Genomic DNA, 7,973 nt, shown 5'->3' on the forward strand with positions numbered 1-7,973 from the left:
TAAGTTGTGTGTGATGCCGTCATTGTGTTTCTGTTTCAAGCTTTGACAGTTTTGCCTCAAGATTGAAAAGAGAGCAGAGGCAACTTGGTTCATACAACAGAACTGCGTTTTCAGTCAAGCTGACTTATTTTTAATACATATTGGATTGAGGCTGGTTGGGGAATTCAACAGTTTGTAAAACAAATCAAAACTGTACTGTGTGCCCAAGTGGTATTTATATTCCATGTCATACCTCTGCTTTGGAGGCCCTGAGTTAAGAAGACTTCTTGAAAAGAAGAATGAATTTGAGAGCTTTTCCTATGTGTAACCTCATATTCCAAATGTGTTGTGTTCTTTGATTGCTAGTAATAACATCTCCTGTGCTAATTTGTCTGTCTTGGATATGAAACTATGGAAAAACAGGTTATGATTTGCAATATTATATTTTGTACTTATTTTTAATATAGTAGTTTAGGAATCAAGTTTGAAGTGGGGAAAAACGGAACTATTATCAACAATTAAGCTTAGGGCTTTGATATTGTGTTACAGGTTTCTTAGTTGCCTTTAAGAACCTGTCCACAGCTTTATTCATGGTGCTCAAGGTAGAGGAGTTGCATGTGATGAATATGAAAGTAATATTTTTTTCAAAGATCTTTTTCTCTCACGTTCTATAGGTCCCAGCCTGATCAAATACAGACAGCACAGTGCGCTGCCACCAGTGTCTGTAAGCACCAATGCTGCTGTGGCAGCACTGAGGGACTGCTTTGGTTTTGATTAACATGTGGCACTAAGCCCTCCTTCTTCAGGTTGGAGGCTCAGAAAGCTTCCGGGTGCTTCTCAGGGCTTTTGCCACCTCCTCTTTCTTTCCTACTGAGAAAAATGCCTCTTCCATTGCTTTTAGTGTCCTTTAACTTCTGAGACACCAACATCCAAATATACACTTCATAGAACTGGGTCGTCTGTATTTCATTTCCTAGCAACGCCCATGCCTCCAGTCAGTGTTCCTGTTTTCTTTTCACTATGCCAACACTTGGAATCAAAGCTTCCAGCCACAGCTGTCACAAAAGTCATAGAATCACACAATATCCCAAGCTGGAACAGACCCACAAGGGTCATCAAGTCCAACCCCTGCCCCTATCACACAAAATTCAAAGCCTATGTCGGAGAGCATTGTCCAAACACTTCTTGAACTATGGATTTCGGTTGTGCCCACTGCCCTGGGCAGCCTGTTCCATGCTCACCGCCTTCTGCTGCAGACCCTGTCCCTAACCCCAACCCGGCCCTCCCCTGGCACAGCTCCATGCCGTTCCCTCCCCTGTCGCTGTCACACAGAGCTCAGCGCTGCCCTCTGCTCCCTGTGAGGAGCTGCAGCGGCCATTGGGCCTCCCCTCAGCTCCTCTGCTCTGGGCTGAGCAAACCAAGGGCCCTCAGCAGCTCCTCACATGTATTGCCCTCCAGACTCTACACCATCTGTAGCACTAGAATGGGTGATTGTAGGTGTGCACAAAGGTATACATGATGTGTAATCAAATTGTCAACCTTTCACAAGATGCACTTCCCAAATAGATAAGGGAAGTGGAGGATTCCACTGTCCCTGTAGCCCACAGCCAAAATGGCAGTAACAGATACAGCAGGTACACCTATGGTGCCGGTTAGAGCTTATACAGAGATGCAGATTTAATGGTTTTCTGACATCAGCTATTCTGCAAAACTGCATTCTGTCAAAGATTTTTTGTTGTTGTTGTTAGATACAAATTTATTTAAAAATAGATTTCATTTGGGGAAACAGGCATAGTATTTTAAATTGAGTTATTTGAGTGTCTGATTCAAAGGAGAGAGTTTCTTAGTTGCTTGTGTATGACTTCTGTTAAAAATGCTCTTTTCCTGCAGGTCTGTAATCTTGATTGAAACTGTAGAAATAAAAATGTATTTAATCTATCAGTGATGTTGTAGAAGAACCTGCCTTTTCTCTGGATGTGGGCATGTGGAATGAAGTGTGTGCTAGTGAGAACCTGTACGTGTTCTCATTTATTACATATTGGTCATTAAAGAGACCACAGCCACCTCACTACTCTTAGAATGACGGCAGGCTGTTAAGAATGACTGACTTTTATGGTAGCCACATGAATTTATTGCTCTGCATTTTAAATGTTATATATATAGGGGGCTAATTAAAACTGATTTAATGCTTTGTTGTTAGGGGTATTTCCCATGTTGCTAATAGCTGAAGTCAGAGTCCAGCAATATTTTATTGAAATGAGCCTTGTCACTACTGTGTGTTGTTTGTTCAGAAAGGATGATCCCTTGTATCATCCAGCCTGCTGATTCACTCTGCGCCTTGCTTCATAAACAGGTGTTGTATTCCTGCAGAATTCTGTCTTTTAAGGTGAGAGCTGTTTTGAAAGCATAGCAATTAGAAAAATGGAAAAGTTAACAACCCTAAACTGTTACTGCAAGTAAGTTTTGTTTTCTGAATGTGGAATGTGAAATGAAGAACTGAAACAACTAGAAATGTAGAGAAAAGAAAAAAGTATTCCTGCAGTAAGCAAGTCAGCAATCCAAGCAATGGGAGCATTTATTTGCCTGCTAGAAATACAGAGCCATGCAGTACATTGCTAGAGAGAAATGCTGCAACAATCAACTTTCAGAAATTCTTGGAGAATGCTGTACTGAATGAGGATTGTAGGACTGATTAGAAAGAATAATAAGTTCTTTCTAACCACTGGAAAAATGGAGCACATCATATACAAAAGGCTGTTTCTGTGTTGTTATTGCTGTGTTGGTAATGCTTTCTAGATTTCAGTGACTACATCATATTGTAAGACTGCCTTTCTTATGGGAACGAAAACGAGCGTAAAACATTATAAAAAATGTTTAGTGTCAAAGATCTTAGTGATGGGAATTTTTCCAGAAAATGGAAGTGTACAATTGTTAACTGCTATGGTGAGGTGTTTAGCAAACCTATATTTTAGCAAAACTATTACTGACTTCTCAAAAGGTGCCCTTCCATCATGCTGGACATTTGCAACTACACATCTTGCAGCATTGACTATTTTAATGATATTGTAAAGCTTCAACGTATAAGCTTACCCATAGTGGAATGATGGAACTAAATGGCTCAGATACATTTTATGTGTTTCAGTTTTGCTGGAAGCTTACCGACAAATGCATGTGGTGACTGATGGGTGACTGAAAATTATTACTGACTGGCATTTAAAATGGAAGTTTAATACTGCTCCCTTTAAAAATGTAAGCATTTAAGGCTGTTTAGATAAAGGCTAGCACATATTCCAGTGTGTCATTTCAATGTACTTAACAACAACAAAAAAATAGCAACTGTGTAAAGTAGCCCCAAGAAACTAAGAATATGACTGTGAAAAAAAAAAAAAATTGGAAAAAAAAGCAGGAGAAAAAGTTGCAACAAAAGCCCCTTTTTTTCAGATGGTTGTTTTTTTTTTTGAAGCAAATCTGCAGAGAAGTCTATCAAAGGTTTAACCAGTGAAATAAATAAATACAAAAGTCATCACTCTCACTGGTGTGTAGAGTTCCTGCGATGCTTCCCCAGTGATCTCAGTGTGCCCTGGGGATAGCTGGTTGGAAGCAGATGCTATAGCAACTGCTCACATCCTCCACCTGCATCATGGCTCCCTAACAATGGTACCAGAGCTAAGTCCCTCAAAAGAAATAAAACCAAAACTGCTCCACCGTGTAGATAGTGAATTTTATAGAAGTTGATACTTAAATGCTTTCATAACTCACACAGTTAATGTGCAAGGTACAAATAGAGCTGGATGCTGGAATGTAGCAGTAATAAACTCCTCCTGGCAGATAAATCCTCACAGAAATTTGGCAAGTGTCTGGTAAGGTTGTAAAATGAGAATATTTCAGACACTGTGTTTAGGTGCACAGTTCACCTGCAGAAGGGATTCAGGAAGTACAAGGAAAACAATGCAGGTAAAGCCCTTCATGTCCAGAAAAACCGATCAGTTGTTTAATTGCCAAGCAGGTTGCTGAATGTGACTGCAAATGATCCTGTTTTGCTTTTTGTTTTTAATATAGTGAAATTCTGAGGGTAAGAACTTAAAAACTAGCATCAAAGGGTTCAGCTGATCACTTTCTGTGGTAACAGTGGTAAGATTTCTGTTACTGACAAGCTTTCTGCTTCTGCAATAATTAGCTTTGAAAATCCCGCTCTTCATTTAAAGCATCTCCTGCTGATTGTTGGTCTTTTTAAGATTTTATTAAGACAGGACCTGAGTTTAGTGCCATAGAAATCTATGTAGTTGCCATCACTACAGATTCCATCACAAACATCTTTGAAAATGCATACTTTGAAATCAAAAGATATTTCAATGTTTCTGACAATATTTCTTGGATTTCACTGGGTTGCAACTGATGTACGCTGGTGGAAACTTTTGAGCTTTAGTTGTGTTTGACTATTTCTTGTTTTTCTGCAGGGTGCTCAGTATTCCCCTGAGGTTTCTTGGGTCAGCAGCTTCTCTGGCAAGTGCAAGTTTGTGCTGATGATATGAATGTTGTGATGTGTGACTGCTGTTCTGTAGTATTCATGGAGCTGCTGCTGAAGTCACGCAGTTGGCCACTGTTACTGCTACCTCTCCATGTAGCAGAAACAAGAATACCTTACTCAAAATGAGCTAACAGTAACTGTCATTAGGTCATTGTTTTGTATTGTCATGAACCACTGGTGAGATCAGTACAGATTAGACAATTAACAAGATAGCAAAGAATTCAGCAACTTCATTCCAGCAAGGTAAATCATCAGGAATCTGGATTTGCTGCCTTTGAATTTGTTTCCAATGTCAGATGAACTGGTAGAAGAAAAGCAAGCTTGGAAGAGATTTGCTTTCAAGCAAAAGACTCCTTGCTGGCAGGCCTGAGCAATTTTGCTCTAGGAATTTATTCATTTATTTAGTTTATGTCCAAACTAGATTTTGTGAATCCCAAACTGAAATCTTCCCAGTTCACATATACGTACCCATTTCCACTGTTGGAAAGGACAGTTCTGCGTGCTCTTAAAAAAGCATTTTCTATTTTCATGTAATGTTACTAGTTTTTAGATGTGATCTTTTTTAGTGCTGAACACCACTAGCAAGATAGAATTAATATTGAACACCAACGTGACTCATTTTGAACATGCTGCTTTGTATGAAGAGAAAGAAATGGTTTGTGTTGCTGAGGTGTGTGGATGTCTTTTGCTAACAGGGAGCTTTCTTACCCTTTGGCTTTCTAGTAACTGTAATGGTAGTTCTGGGGATCCTCACAAGCCTTAATGAACTTAGCCCCTGATTATTAATAAGATATTAGCACCTTGATGCCTCAGTAAATGGCTTTGCAATAGGCTGTTTGTAAAAGCAAAGCAACCTTAATTCCTTCCCTGGAGCAATGTCATCATTGGCTGGAGGCCCTGGCCATCAGGAGTTGTGCAGTCAGCAGAGGCTGTCCTACACAGAACCAGCAAGGAGGGCTGCTGGCCTCCAGATGTGTCTGATTCCCATCCCTTGATGGCTCAGGAGCTGGGAAAAAAGGCTGGTGTGGAGGTCTGGAGGGGAGGTCAGGAGCTGTTCCCATCCGGCAGAGGCACGAGGAAAACTTCATGACTACAGAAGAGCAGAGGCTGTTAGAGCAAAGTCTGACGTAAGCTTGTTCTCTCACTCCTGCAGCTGTGGTCTGCAGCAGCACTGCTGCAGGGTCAACTCTCCTTGAAATCTTTCCACTTCACCCTTTCTGTTTCCAACTTTGAAGCCTCAGCTACTGGGAATGGTAAGAAGAGCTCTTAGTGCTGGTACAGCACTTTGTTCTTTAGGAACTTTTCACAAACGTTAACTAATTAAGCTTCACTGAGTCCTTATGAGGCAGGTATTTATTCCAGCTGAGTGTTTGCATTTATAATTAAAAGTGTGCTAGACAAAATCCTGCTGTCAGTCATCCTAATTGACTTAAATCTCTAATTAAATAGATTTCCCCAAGCAAGTTCAGCATCTGAAGGCAGACATCGAAGTGAGGCTCAGCACAAGAAGTTCATAGAAAGGAAGCTTCAGAGCTTTTGGTCAGAGATGTCTGAGGCTCTAGCTGGGTAAAGGGGTGATCACTTGGAAGCCTCCAGAAGGCAGTTACTGCTTCAAAACTGCATGCAGCAGCTCTGCAACCCTCACAAAGCGTATGTTGCTCTACTTTTTTTGTGGAATTTCCATAGGAAGGGAGGGAGAGAAGCAAGGGATGCATGGAGGCTGCTCTGTCTTCAAGAAAAGGCACAGACTTCCTCCTCTGAATTCTTGTTCTGCTCAAGAACGTTGGTTTGCCTTCTTGCAAGATGTTGTCATATAAGCTGCTTGAGGTTGATGTGTACCGAGATAAACATTTCTTACTGCAGAGCTAAATGGCAGTTGATGCTTGGGGTGCCAGTAGATTATACTTAAAAGACGAAACATCTTCTGTCTGGGTGTCTAGGACATGTGAGTATAAGGGCAGCTGGAGACTGATTGACAAATGGCATTTTTTAGTTATAACCACATAAATATATCAGTGTACATTATAAGCATTATGTATTATTCACTCTTCCTGGCCAGCCAACGGCTCTGCAGTGAACTCGAGTCAGAAGAATGCTGAGCAGATCCACCTGGCTTTGTGCATCCAGTGTGGAACTCCTGAACTCAGCTCCCTCCTTGCACTTCCCACACCCTACACTCCAGTGTTTGAAACCATGTGCCACAGCTCCAAGGTGTGGAGAAGGGCAAAAAAGTCACAAAGGCCTCACCTGATCTGGCAGAGGTTGCCAAGAGGAAATCTTGGGCTTGAAGATGTATCTTAGAGCCTGTTGTCTGTCAACCCACCCTCAGCCTTTAATGTGACTCTCCAGAAGGCAGGAAGGCATTTCAGGAGGTCACTGCTCCTGTTCCAAGGTAAGATGTCTGTGCCAACGCTGACAAGCACTGGTCAGCATCTTGATGAAGAAGGATCACATATGCTTTTCAGGCAATCAGAAATAGAATTTTACCCTTCTTGCTGCTGGAAAGAGTTTTCTAATTTTCTAAAGTGAGTATTCTGACAAAATCTTAGCTCACTGCTCCCACATACAGAATGGGTTTGGAGAGCAGCTTATTTATTCCCTTTCTCTTTGCAGCAGCCTCTCTGCACGTCTTTGTTCCTCCACAGTCACTTCTTGGGAGACATAACAAGGCTGGCTTTAGGTAGGAAATACAGGGGAGATGGGTAAAGTCTGTTCTCCTGCAGGATTGCTATCACTTTCTCAGGTATTAACAGTGGCTTGAGCTGATCAAGACTCCTCATTACCATTACTGTGTAAAACATCCACTGTGGAGCAGCTTCTGGAGACCCTCCTGGGTAAACTTTTCCTGAAGGATATACAAATGAGGTGTAAACTACAGCTCACAAATGAACAAAAGAATCCATCAACTTTTCTCAAAATGTAGCTGATGAAAAGTAATCTTTGTGGAAATTCACAGTGAAAGTGAACAACAAAAAATATCTCTGTAGTTGCTGCAGTGGAAACATTTTTTTGTCTGCATCATTGCTGCAACCTGCAAACCCGGCTTTAAAAAATAGATATGGCTGTAGACTGCTGACAGGAGTTTCAGTATGAAATGCAGTATGAAAAATTATGTTTAAGAGAGGGCATACTTTAGATATTAATACTGTATTAACTTGCTGAAAAATGTTACGCTGCAAATATTCTTGAAATCACAACTTGTGTCAAAGTAAAATACAATAATGCTACTGTGTTTTAAAAGCAGATGATGCTTTAGTGATAACTCATCTCTTACCTTCAAGTTAATGGTGTAGGACAGAAAAAGATATCTGAATAGATTTGCACATCGCTTTAAGAATGAAGTAGATAATTTGGTGTTTTCTCCTTCTCTCTCTTGCTTTCTTTCTCTCTTTTTTTTTTTTCTCTGTCTCCCTTGTTCTTTCTCTATTTTGGTACTTCTAACATGAGGTTCATCATACACCTGCTA

At 40.7% G+C, this 7,973-nt stretch overlaps 1 protein-coding gene across 2 annotated transcripts in view; it reads left to right on the forward strand.

Moving 5' to 3' along the window:
• DCLK3 (doublecortin like kinase 3) overlaps nucleotides 1-1,214 on the forward strand; it is a 47,176-nt gene extending 45,962 nt beyond the window's left edge. Inside the window, exon 6 of one of the 2 annotated variants that reach the window (XR_006168619.1) lies at nucleotides 41-1,214. The gene's annotated coding sequence lies outside the window, so the exon portion shown is untranslated. The remainder of the gene's footprint in view (nucleotides 1-40) is intronic. The other variant, XR_006168620.1, reaches the window with a different exon arrangement.
• The last annotated feature ends 6,759 nt before the right edge of the window (nucleotides 1,215-7,973 follow it).

Source organism: Centrocercus urophasianus, unplaced genomic scaffold (assembly GCF_019232065.1).
Source record: "Centrocercus urophasianus isolate 14NV4802_14NV808 unplaced genomic scaffold, USGS_Curo_1.0 seq_16, whole genome shotgun sequence".
NCBI lineage: Eukaryota > Metazoa > Chordata > Aves > Galliformes > Phasianidae > Centrocercus > Centrocercus urophasianus.